The 12,679-nt window shown below is 35.9% G+C and overlaps 4 non-coding genes across 4 annotated transcripts; 3 read left to right on the top strand and 1 right to left on the bottom strand.

Annotated features, from left to right (window-relative positions):
- Positions 1 to 781: 781 nt before the first annotated feature.
- Positions 782 to 853, top strand: TRNAG-UCC (transfer RNA glycine (anticodon UCC)). The gene has a single exon. It is a non-coding gene; the product is annotated as a tRNA-Gly (tRNA).
- Positions 854 to 3,363: 2,510 nt separating this feature from the next.
- On the bottom strand, positions 3,364 to 3,435 carry TRNAG-UCC (transfer RNA glycine (anticodon UCC)). Its single transcript has one exon. It is a non-coding gene; the product is annotated as a tRNA-Gly (tRNA).
- Positions 3,436 to 6,004: 2,569 nt separating this feature from the next.
- TRNAG-UCC (transfer RNA glycine (anticodon UCC)) lies at positions 6,005 to 6,076 on the top strand. The gene has a single exon. It is a non-coding gene; the product is annotated as a tRNA-Gly (tRNA).
- Positions 6,077 to 9,416: 3,340 nt separating this feature from the next.
- TRNAG-UCC (transfer RNA glycine (anticodon UCC)) lies at positions 9,417 to 9,488 on the top strand. The gene has a single exon. It is a non-coding gene; the product is annotated as a tRNA-Gly (tRNA).
- Positions 9,489 to 12,679: the final 3,191 nt, after the last annotated feature.

The following is a 12,679-nucleotide window of genomic DNA, read 5'->3' as shown; positions in this document are numbered from 1 at the left end:
GTATAATTAAAAATTTTCATTCACCGGATTTTCACTTCTTCCAATTATCAGATTTTACAAAAGCCACTTAGGCATTTCTAAAATCCGCGTGTGGCAGAGTACTTAGGGACTCTAAGACCTTTTTAAAGGAAGCGAATCTTGTAGGCTGTTGGGAAAACCTTGGCTCGAGCTGTGTATATTACATGGACTTCAACTTCATTACTACTACTTTAGTTTTTTACTAGTATTTTAGTTAAAGGTGCACAGGCACTTAAACTAAAACCTCAAGGCCTTCCTTAGAAGCCTTGACTCGGGAAACCACATACTATAGTTTCACCTGATTCACCATTGTGCTCTTAGATCGCTTCCAATGGAGCTCCATGGAGTGACTAGGCTCAATTTTTTTTTAGCCAAAAGACGACCCCTGCAAAGAATAGACCTCTCTTAAATATAGCCACTCAGCCCGCATCCAGGTTCTTGGTTGCTTAGTCTCTTCTCTGTGCAAAGCCTCCACCATTACTCTCCGGGACCTTGACGTTGCACCCATGGTGATGTAACGTCGACTTGACAAGTTACTACTGCACAAATAATATTACTGCCACTTCGGAAAGCGTTAGCGAAAATTCTCTTGAAAACTCTGTGAAAACTATCAATTCATTTATCATTTACACGGAGGTAAACGTTTTAAAAACACTTGGGTAAACAGTATTTGTTTGACTTACATTACGTAGTAAATGTTATGTAATTGAATAAATCTTCAAACAAAGAGCAATGTATTGCAATATTTTATTAAAACACGCAGGCGTTGGTGGTGTAATGGTCAGCATAGTTGCCTTCCAAGCAGTTGATCCGGGTTCGATTCCCGGCCAACGCACACTTTTTTCAACTTGCTTTATCCGTCAAACTCTCATATATTTACTAAGTTTGTTGTAAATCAAATATTTCTTTTCAAGAATCAAAATAAATATAAGGAGTACAGGAAAGTAATGTCGTTTCTGTTGACATATTTTACAGAAAAACAGATTGATTTGTCACCGTTCCGGCATTGATTTATATACTAGACGACAAAAGGCTGTTGATGACAAAGGTGAATATATTGATTGGAAATAAAAACTTGTTGAAAATGTAATCGTGTGAATTTAACTTAAGAAAGCGACTTTACTTTCCGGTCCCCCCCATATATTAAAAAAAACTTTAATGTAAGTTAGACAAAAGTCAAACAATCACTAGTGCGCAATGGGATGCAGAGGATAGGATAGTATGGAAAGAGCTCTTTATTGATTTTGTCAAAGTGCTTCAAGACGTACACGAACTTTAAAGATCAAGAATAAAATGGGAAGATGACTTCACTAATGTAACCGTAGTTCTAACCTAAATCTTAAAGTCACATACATCCACATTCTAAATATTTAATCATCACCTTCTCAATAATAATCCTAATTTATTTATCATACTGTCCCCAAAGTTGCCAACTGTTAGGTTATACCAACAGAGACAGTACACCTGCTTGAGGACAGGGACCTGTTTACGCTAGGCCTTGCTTCCTTCGTCTCCAACACCAGTTCTCTTTAAGGTGAGTTTCATGAGTGCGTTCACTACCTGGCTCTCTAAGCAGGTGATGGGAAAAGTCACACTTATTTCCTATACATCATCTAGAACACACTAACGATTCAATCCTTAATCGATACGTCAGGTGAGCAGGCTCCCATATTATCCGGATATGGTACAGGAGTTGTTAGCACAATCACTTCTAAATTTCCATCATGGGATCTAGCCTAAACTTACTGACTTAAATATTTATCTTGACTAGTCATATACACTTGTTTTTTTTGTCCTCTTGTTCCTTTTAATAGTCTCTGCTATGACCCTTCTGCAGTACGCTAGAAAGGTCCCGCGATTCTCCTCGTTGTCCATAAGTGATGCCATGTTTTTTCTTCAACTCCTTGCAACCGAAACTGGTATTCGTCTTTAATACATTAGAATAGTAATTTATTAAAAAGATTTATTATCAATCGAAAATTCTTTACACTGTATATATAAGGTACGTTCTCCCAATACAGGCCGCTTTCTACCGATCCTACTGGAAATATGGTGAAGGTTTATGTTCAACAGAGGACCTTCTATAGCTGAAATAAAGATAATGATGATGTTGAAACTTGATTAACATGATTTTGGTTTCTACATTGCCTAAATACAAATTTAATTTTCCTTTAATCAACGATTAAAGGGATGATTAACATAGCATCAATATATTCCTAATGAGAAGTCAAAATTTTGTTTAACTACACTTTTACTTACATCGGTGTAAAAATTATACTCACACGATCGCTTTGAAATAAATTCAAAATGGCTACCGGAAGTGATTTATTACGTTAACTTCCGGGATATATATATATATATCCTATATAATATCACAGATAATGAAATAGTACGCCGGAAGTTACGTACTAATTATCGCTGTCAGTGTGTGGGAGCATAAAATATATATTGTTTTTATATATTTGCTTTAATATAGGAGAAAAAGGTAACAAAACGTGACAAAGACATTATGTGATACAATATTGTGATATAGATATTAAAAAATAAGTAATAAAAAAATAAATTTGAAGGTTGTAAAGTAGCAGTTCAGGAGGAATGGCAAAAGAAGGGGATGTATAAAAGGTAAAGGAAGAAATAGGAATTAAAGATAATGTGAAAAACAAAAGAAGAATGAGAGGTATTAAAATGGAAATACCAGTGAGCAAATAAAAAATGTATGTGAATAAATAAGCAAAAATTATCCACCAAAAATGGGAATAATAAGTGGTCCCAAATACAGGCGCCATTAAAAAAATATAATAAAATAAAGCAGATTATTTAAAAAAAAATTACGTATACCTTGGTAAACATCTTTAACTTATAAGCATAAGTTATATCGAATACATTGTACATGTAATGTATTTATATATAAGTTCATTAACAAAGCTAGAATTTTTAAGGACACGGGTTTGATTCCCATACAATCTTATATAACTCACACTCTGTACAATAATTTATAGTAATAATTATACAGGATTTAAACTCAAAAGGCCAGTAGAGAAGCCATTTTGACATGATTGAAAAGATAAAAACCTAATCGCAGAAGATCTTTGAAGGCTTTCCCGGAAAAAAGACTATTCCGACTGTTTTGATGACTGGAAAATGCGTTAGATAAGGTGCGTGTTAAGAAAAATAAATAAAGAATTTATATTTTATAAACAAATTCTCATTACTTTTTGATCACAGTTTAAAAAATAGTTACTTCATGTTATCATGTTTTCTCTGATAGAGTTTAAATCTCTGCTTACACAGGAAGGCTGGAAGACTATAGGGATTTAAAATAATATTAAAAACTATAAAAAAATGTGCGTTGGCCGGGAATCGAACCCGGATCAACTGCTTGGAAGGCAACTATGCTGACCATTACACCACCAACGCATACGTATTTTAATAAAATATTGCAATACATTGCTCTTTGTTTGAAGATTTATTCAATTACATAACATTTACTACGTAATGTAAGTCAAACAAAAACTATTTACTCAAGTGTTTTTAAAACGTTTACCTCCGTGTAAATGATAAGTGAATTAATAGTTTTCACAGAGTTTTTACAAAAAGAATTTTCGCTAACAGTTTCCGAAGTGGCAGTAATATTATCTGTGCAATAGTAACTTGTCAAGTCGACGTTGCACCACCATGGATGCAATATCCACCACCAACGCCAAATAAAAAATTGTATAAACTTTTGTATCATTTCAAAACATTATTTAGTTTTAAATAATATACTATACCATAAACCACATTAAATACGTAAATATATTTATCGCTCTACATATGTGTGAATTCGCTGATTTTTCTATTATATACAGGTTGATTAAAAATAGATCTAAATGTATTAAACGGGATTGTATACCAGCTTATTTATCAACAAAAAGCTTTGAAAGCTTTTATACTATTTTCAATTTCCCTATACAAAGTGATCGCTTTGAAATATAATCCATAAATTTAGATAAAAAAATATAAATGAAGTCGATATGTACTTATTTGTTAATATAATCATGTCGTCTATATTCTAAACCTGTTTTTCTAGACGTTCAGATATTTATGACGTCACTTCTCACATCCTTAGCGATCAGTTGCTTGCGCTTGCGGTTTAGATCTTACATGTCAATGCTACACATATCCGGGTCACTTAGGTGCAAGCGTACTCGACTGGGAATCCCCGAGATTAATTATTTCGTCTTTTAAACCAATATTCGTGCAGTAACCTTGCGGTAAGATTTTATCTTTGGATATCTAATATATAAAATTCTCGTGTCGCGGTGTTCGAACTAGAACTCCTCTGAAACGGCTTGACCGATTTTTACCAAATTTTATATGCGTATTTAGTAGGTCTGAGAATCGGCTACTATCTATTTTTCATACCCCTAAGTGATAAGGGTTGTTCACCCTTAAAATTTTTTTTTTATTTTTTTTGACGAAATTTTTTGTTTTTATTTTATTATGATACAACGTACAAAAATACATACAACCCTAAATTTTCATCCTTCTACGATCAACCCCTTATTTTTAAATTGAAAATTAAAAATATTTTTTTTGCAAAACAACGTTTGCGGGATCAGCTAGTAATCTTGTATAATTAACAACTTGTGCATTGATTATATAGGATTGCCACTGCACATAAAGTTTCCAGAGGATGGGCAGCAGCATCTTCTGCGTACCATAATACCACTGTGATCGCCAAGTGTTGCGATTATGGTATATCCCACAGACTCCTCTCTCTCTCTGTGTTTGGCACTAATCGGTGTAACATAACTCCTGAAGATGCCCCATGAAGGAGTGAAACACGTGTTGAGTAATTTAACGGTAGTAGTTGTGTAATTCGCGTTGTTTGCCGCATACGCATTTATCAGTTGCTGGCGAGCGGTGCACTTTGTTGCACGACTACCACTGCATGTGCGGAAGTGGCTAAATATTGGTCATTTTCTTATTCATATAACTGGTTACTATTTTCAATTTTCTCCTATGTGATACCTCTGAATAATGATGTGATAAATTAAAAAAAGGATACTGTTATTTTAAATATGTTTTTTTTAATTATCCGGAAGATCCGGTGGCCTTCCCCAAGGTACCGGAGACAACCACTGAGGATGTTTTTCTGGGTAGAAATTCCTCATAACCTTGTTCTTCCCTCAGAGAGCAGAGAATCTTTTATTTATACAGTTATTCGCCCCCTCCCCCCGATATAAAAAAGGCTTCCCAGAAAAATAGCCATGATAACCAGCATTACGATGTCTAATAGGGGGCCGTATACACGCCGCGTTTACCGGCACGTGGTTGCAACATGAGAAGTCAGTTAAAATAAAATAATTAAAAATCTGTGAAACAAATTTATGTAAATGAAAAAAAAAAATTAACCAAATAAAGCCGTGATACTGCAATAGAAAATACAACTAAGTGTTTGAGGATGGATGAAAGGAATGGAATTATTGAGAAAGGAAGATGGAATTATGGAATGATAGAAGGAAGAAAAAAAGATATTGTGAACTATAGAAGACGAGGACGAAAATAAAAAATTCATGTGAAAAAATTGTTAAGAAATAAAAAGCCCTGTTCCCAACAAAATAGGGATGGAAGGGGAGGTCCCAATAGCAGAGGCTATTTTGAAAAAAGAAAAAAAAACATGAGAAGTCACCGGCCCCAACTGCATCCCATTTCAGGCGAGCAATTCGTATTACCCTCTCCCGAGATCAGAGTCACCAGACCCTGAGCTTAGAAACCGGTTCTGGTTTAATACCATACCCACTTTCCTAATTTGTCGAAAAATCCAATAGTGTCTATCGATTATGAAAAGAAAACATATATATAGCAATACACAGAGAAATAACATTATAATGTATTACACACTTTTTGTAACGTTCAGACAAGTGTTCAACTTGAAAGTTTTATAGTTATTTTAAATGATATTTATTATATAATTTGTCATTGTTTGTCCGAAGCTTCACAGGCGTTGGTGGTGTAATGGTCAGCATAGTTGCCTTCCAAGCAGTTGATCCGGGTTCGATTCCCGGCCAACGCACACTTTTTTCTTTTTATATATTTTTTACCTTTTATGTTATACTGTTATATTACTGAAAGGTATCTTTATTTACACTGCTACTGCACATTATATGCATCGTTTTCATTTTGTATTTATTACTTGTTTCAATAAATAATATTAGTTTTATCCTAATAATATTTAATTAATAGAACAATCAACCATAAGTCCTTATTCAAAAGTCTTCAAATTCAACTACTGGAACTCAAAGCTGGTCATCATTATCAGTCGAAGAACAGACACCCTCGGGCTATATAACAGTGTCCATCATGCTGCGTCAGCAATATGACGTCACACACGTGCGTGTATTGCACGGACGAGACTCAAGATGCGATCGCAAGATTCATCGATGTGAATACGACAACCGCACAGACCCTGGCGTACAACCTGATGATGCCAATATGGAGTAGGGATGAGGAAGTGGTCGCGCGAAATGTTATCATAAAAACTGGTCATTGTAAAGGTGTCGTTAAAGTAGATAAAATGTACTGTTTTAATTAAACACTGTACCATGCAAAATTGTGGGCAAAAGAATTCGTAAATATTAAACGTAATTGTATAAACAAAGGCACGGACGGTAATGTCTGTTAAATACAGATCCTGATAATAAAAAAGAACTGGAAAGCGTTGCCCAATAACAGCCGAAGATCCTCCCATATTGATACTTTAAATTTAGTCAATAATTCATCATCATTTCACTCGTTCACTGGTGGGCATTGACCTCTTCTATAGATTTTCATCAGGTCCGGATGGAAGCAGACCGTTTTCTATCGATCTTAACAAGATCTATCCATTTTGTGGGTAAATGCTCTTCGGTAGACTTCTAGGTCCATGGCCTATTGGACATGACTCAATAACCATAAGGTTCTAATGCCCAATTCATTCAAAACAAGATCTTCTGTCTACTTTGTGGGTGAATGTCCTTGGCTACAATTAAAAGTGGTATCATGTCCAAAACCATAAGGTTCTGACGCCTAATTCAATTTGCCACTTCGCAGGGTTATATACACTTTCGTATATCTACGAATCGGCACATTGCCGATTCGACCTCGTGAAGAAATTCTGCAAAAAGCTCCGACGTTAACAATATCTTCTGTTCACCTTGTAGGTGGATGTCCTTGGCTACAATTCCAAGTGGTATTATGTCCAAAACCATAAGGTTCTAATACCCACTTAAATTTGTCAGTTCGCCGGGCTATATCGATCACTTTCGGATATCTACGAATGTGCACATTTCCGATTCGACCTCGTGGAGAAATTCTGCAAATAGTTCCGACGTTAACAAGATCTTCTGTCTACCTTGTGGGTTGATGTCCTTGGCTACAATTCCAGGTGGCATCATGTCCAAAACCATAAGGTTCTGACGCCCAGTTCATCTTGTCCCTTCGCTAGGCTGTATCTATCACTTTCGGATATCTACGAATGGGCACATTGCCGATTCGACCTCGTGGTGAAATTCTGCAAATAGCCCTATCAATGTCTCGCGATTGTGAGCCTTCCAATGGGACTAGAACTAAAAGACCTGGTAACACATGTAGACCTTAGCCATAAGGCAGTGACGGATATTAGACTAAAAGATGTTTTGAAGTGGAGGGGTGAAACACGTGTTGAGTAGAATGGCGGTGGCGCTTGTGTGATTCGCATTGTTTGCCGCATACGCATTTATCAGCGGGCTGGCGGGTGGTGCACTTTGTTGCACGACTACTGCTGCATGTGCGGAAGTGGCTAAATATTGTCCCTTTTCTTACTTAGGATGGACTTCCGCAAGGTAACGCCTGATTCCTTTAAATGTTTTGAAGTGACTTCAAGTTGACTTTCTCTACGTATATCCAGCGAATAAAAGTTATTATTAATTTGGTAAAGCAAACCCTGAGAAATGTAATCAAAAAGAAGTTCTGGAGCAAATTGTAACTGATTTTGATATCGAAGAATGTGACGAAGAAAGAGAAGCTACGTGTGAAAGGAATTTGAATAAAATTGTAAATTTTGGAACAAGATAAAGTGAAGGACGAGTAAAAAGATTGTAAATAAAAAGAATGATGAGAGTAAATATATAAAAAAACACTTTCCTGTTCCAACAATAACATAAGTGGAACGAGAAGCTCTCAAAAAAAGCTGGTTATAAAATCTAATATGTGTAATCCTGTGAATAGATGTGGATGTTCAATAATATTGATTGAATCAAATTCCGTTTTTAACTATACCATTTAGTTTTAAAGTCAATGTTTTTAAATTTTCCAAAAAGCAAAACTCATTTCTGAACGGTAATTGGAGAAAAAAAAAAGTTGAAAAAAAATCTCTTTCCCACTCGCCCTGTTTGCTTTCCGCTCTGTAATGATTGCATCTCGGTAGGTAAATATTGCATGTACAACTTCCAAATCTCCCATCCCGCTCGCACTTATTGTGATACGTATACGCTGAGCCGCTTCAGCTAGCGTTGTAATCAATTGATTGGAAAACGCACACGTGAAACGCGATCGGAGATTAATCTCATGATCGTTCTTAAAGCATCGAATTTACATGCACTTAAGTTCATTTACGGATCTCCTAGTTACTGATTCGATGTCATAAAAAATCTAAAACATATTCCTCTCCAATGATCGTTAAGGCCCTATAGAAGACCACTTTTCGGTGACGGAGATTTTCATCGCCAATAAATATCGCCATGTCTTTTTATAGTCTTGTAAAAAGGTGGTACAGTGCACAATAAACAAGAATAAGACCCAGGGATATAACAGAAGGGTCGGCAAATTATGCCTGCAAGAAGAAACAGGCACATATAATATATAGCATATAAGGTTCATAAGATCAGATATGAAAAGAATTTTACTGAAAAAAATATTATAATAAACAAAAGAAAAAAATCTAAGTAAAAGCAACCATTTAAATAAACTTTGATGCTGTAATAATCTGTGATATAAGAACGAGGGAAGTAAGGCGATGTGAAAAAGAAAATATGAAAGAGGAGGGAAAAAAGAGATTATGAAGAACATAGAAAAGTGTATGAGAAGTTGAGAAAAATAAAAGGACTGTGGTGAATAAAATTAAAATATTGTAAAAATATTTATAATTATAAATTAATACCGTGCCCCAGACACAGTAGGGGATTCCCCCTTAACATTAAATATAAGAAATAACCTAAATAGTGACTATTTGTTACAAAAAGTAAAGAAAAATATAATACGGTCATAGTATATTTTAAAATAGTTTTAAGATTACACTCTCTTAGTAGCGTTCAAACGAGACATAGAATTCAGACTTTTATAGATATAAATTATTTTAATTAAATCCTTTAGTATTGTATTTCGTCAAAGCCTCACAGGCGTTGGTGGTGTAATGGTCAGCATAGTTGCCTTCCAAGCAGTTGATCCGGGTTCGATTCCCGGCCAACGCACATTCTTTTTACTTATTCATAAGTTTACATTTAATGTTATACTCTTCTATTACCTACATCATCATATATATTATAGCTTGTCTCCTTTTCTAGAGCTAAAATTATTTATATCGCTATTATTCATTTACTATTCACATAGATCACATTGTACTGAAGCAAAAGAAGAAAAGATTAGAGTCGATCTAAATGTTTTTAGACCTACTTTTTTAGCAATATTTCGAAATAGATTTGCTAAATTATGAAAATGGAACAGTATGTATTTGTGACTTATTAAAGGTTTATTCATAATTCAAGAATTCATGCATAATATTGATATATTATCGCTCAAATACCGGCTGGTAACAAATAACGAACTCCATGATTGAGAGAGTCGGGGCTGACGGCCCTACATCAAAAAGCTGCAGGCTGGGTAATTAATTTAGGAAGCAGCCTTAAGGTAGGCGGGGAGGATGTCGTATCACGTTACGTCAGCAATACGAAGCGATAACAAAGCTATAGTCCGCACATCACCGTGGGTTGAGGTAGAGATCGCGGTGTGAATACTGTGTTCGCGGAGATCTAGTTTAGTGATCGCGTATTTTCGAACCACCATCTACGATTAGTAACACTGTTATCACAAGGATCACAATACCTGGGGGATGTACAATCAGAGGTAGAAGAAAAAGAATCTTCAGGCTTATCCCGAGAGATGAATCTCTTGTATATCACGTAATCCTTCGCTGTTCCGGGGCATTGCCTCTCGTTAGCAGAGCTCCCGGTCAGGATACAGTTCAAATTTAAAATATTCTATCCATTGAAATGATTATTTTTTATTTACGTGTTTTGATCGTATGGTAATTGTTTTTCTAAAAAATGAACCCGGAAAATATATAACTTACTGTAAGCTTTCCCTCTTAATACTGGAGGTAATTTCAGAGCTTATCTCGAAGGTTCTTGAGTACAGATGTTAAATGAAAAGTGCGTCCAAATCATATTAGATTTAAATGATACAGGAGTCTCTTTTACCATTATAAGCGCTAGAGCTTTCCTAGTTGGAAGTAATGGTAACAATGCTATAGTTACAAAGTTTGCTTCTATCGAGTGCACTTGCTTTGATGTTGAATACTTGACGGGTATTGGAAGATAGATCCAAGTCGAGGTTCCCACTGGAAAGCCTTTCCCAAGTGACTCCGTAGAGCTAGATTATCTTAACGCTACGATACTCACTTCACAGCAGGCCCTTGATAGGCACGATGCGTTTTGAGAGTACTAGTGCCTCAGGTTCAAATCATGCGGAAGATCTTGGGACCAGCGAGAAATCAAGACGGTCTTGGAGGCTCCGAAAGAATGCCGAAATTGAGACTTTAGTAGCACAGCCAAATATCATTGGCGAATATAAAGCTTAACGAATCCGCTGGCTTGGTCACTTGGAGCGAATGGGATCGGATCGGAGCGTGAAGGTAGCGTACCTGGAAAAACAAAGGGGTCGAAGACCAGTGGGTAGACCCAGGTATCGCTGGATCGATCGCGTTGAGGCAGACTTGCGCGAATTGAATGTCAGCCAATGGCAGACGATGGCGCAAGATAGAGGAAAGTGGAAGTCTCTCGCTTCGGAGGCCAAGACCCACTTTGGGTCACTGAGCTAGCGGAGTAGTAGTAGTAGTACTGCCTCAGGTTAAATCCAGTCTAGGTTGCTCGACAACATCCGGACCTAATGTCACGCTTTCGAGCGGCTCCGTGTACGAAAAATCGTAGTTGCGAAAAAAGTTCTCCGATCTCGATGCATTATACATCAAAAGTCGCGCAAAAATATTATCAGTGCCATTGTGCACAAACTATTAAAAACAGTGCATAATTGAACATGTTACAGTCGAAAAACTGCCTAACGCGGACATTGTTCATTTAAAGAGGTTTGGACTCCTATAACCGACGATGATCGTGTTTCTGAATTTCGAGTTAAGCTCAATTGGTTACTCATAAGGCTTCGCAGGAATGTTCACATCCTTTACCTACTCTAATATTCTTTTCAATCTGCTCACTCCTTTTTATCTCAAAGGTTCCAATTCCTTCACGATACACATGTGAGGTCTTTGAGATCATCAGAGAATCTGAAATCACAAATCCTAGTGCATTCTTCTTCGTATATGTCTAAATCTTTTACCACACAGGCCGTTCGATTGTGGAATGGTTTACCGTTCAATATAATACGTGTTAACTTACTAATTTTAAGAAAATAGTTACAACCTATTTACTAGGACAGGGATGAACAACCAGCGGCCCGCGGGCCGCATGCGGCCCTCGAGGTAAGTAAATTTTTTTTTTTAAATTTTTTTATGAATGCTAGAATCAAGGCTTTAAAGATAATTAAAGTTCTAATTAGTTGTAAATCAGTTGATTACGAATATAAATTACGTTTGGAACATGGTTTGAACCTTGAATATATACTTAATTTTTTTTCATGGCCCACTGTTTTTGAAACTGCGGTCCTCCGACCAAAAAAGGTTGCTCACCCCTGTACTAGAACATTGATTCTTAATCGTTTTATTCGTTACTTTTTCTTTCTCTGTTTCTCTAATGTTTCTGATGCAAGTGCGATTCAAGTCAGTTTGATGTTTTTATTTATTATTGTATTATATTTATTATATGTATGATTATGTAATTTTATGTATGTATGTTTTGTACATATTAACCAACCATTATTTATACTCCTGCAGTTTACATACTATGGTTGTCTGTAAGAGATTGCCTCGTGATAAAAGCGACCATTGTACTTTTTTCGTTTATTCTCATGAAACTATTTAATTGAATCCTAGCGTGTATAATAAAGAATGTTATTATAAATTAAATATTACTTTAGGCATAACAATGAAATATTATTTTTTTCAATTCGCACAATGAAAAGACATTTGGGAACCTTTTTATACATTTTTTATTTTTTCTTTTGTTTATTCAGTAGTGTCGGAGAGATATGTTTTCTTTACACACACACCCAATTCATATGAGTCTACGTATACGTACCAGCTATATTCAGATATAGAATATTTAATGGAATCAGGCGTTACCTTGCCGAAGTCCATCCTAAGTAAGAAAAGGACCAATATTTAGCCACTTCCGCACATGCAGTGGTAGTCGTGCAACAAAGTGCACCGCCCGCCAGCCAATTACACAACTGCCACCGTCAAATCACTCAACACGTGTTTCACCCCTCCTCG

Source organism: Battus philenor, unplaced genomic scaffold (assembly GCF_028537555.1).
Source record: "Battus philenor isolate CCGP_79_NKW_IND1 unplaced genomic scaffold, ilBatPhil1.0.hap1 SCAF_24, whole genome shotgun sequence".
Classification (NCBI taxonomy): domain Eukaryota; kingdom Metazoa; phylum Arthropoda; class Insecta; order Lepidoptera; family Papilionidae; genus Battus; species Battus philenor.
Note: the sequence above shows the minus strand (reverse complement) of the source record. Positions and strands in the feature narration are given on the sequence as shown.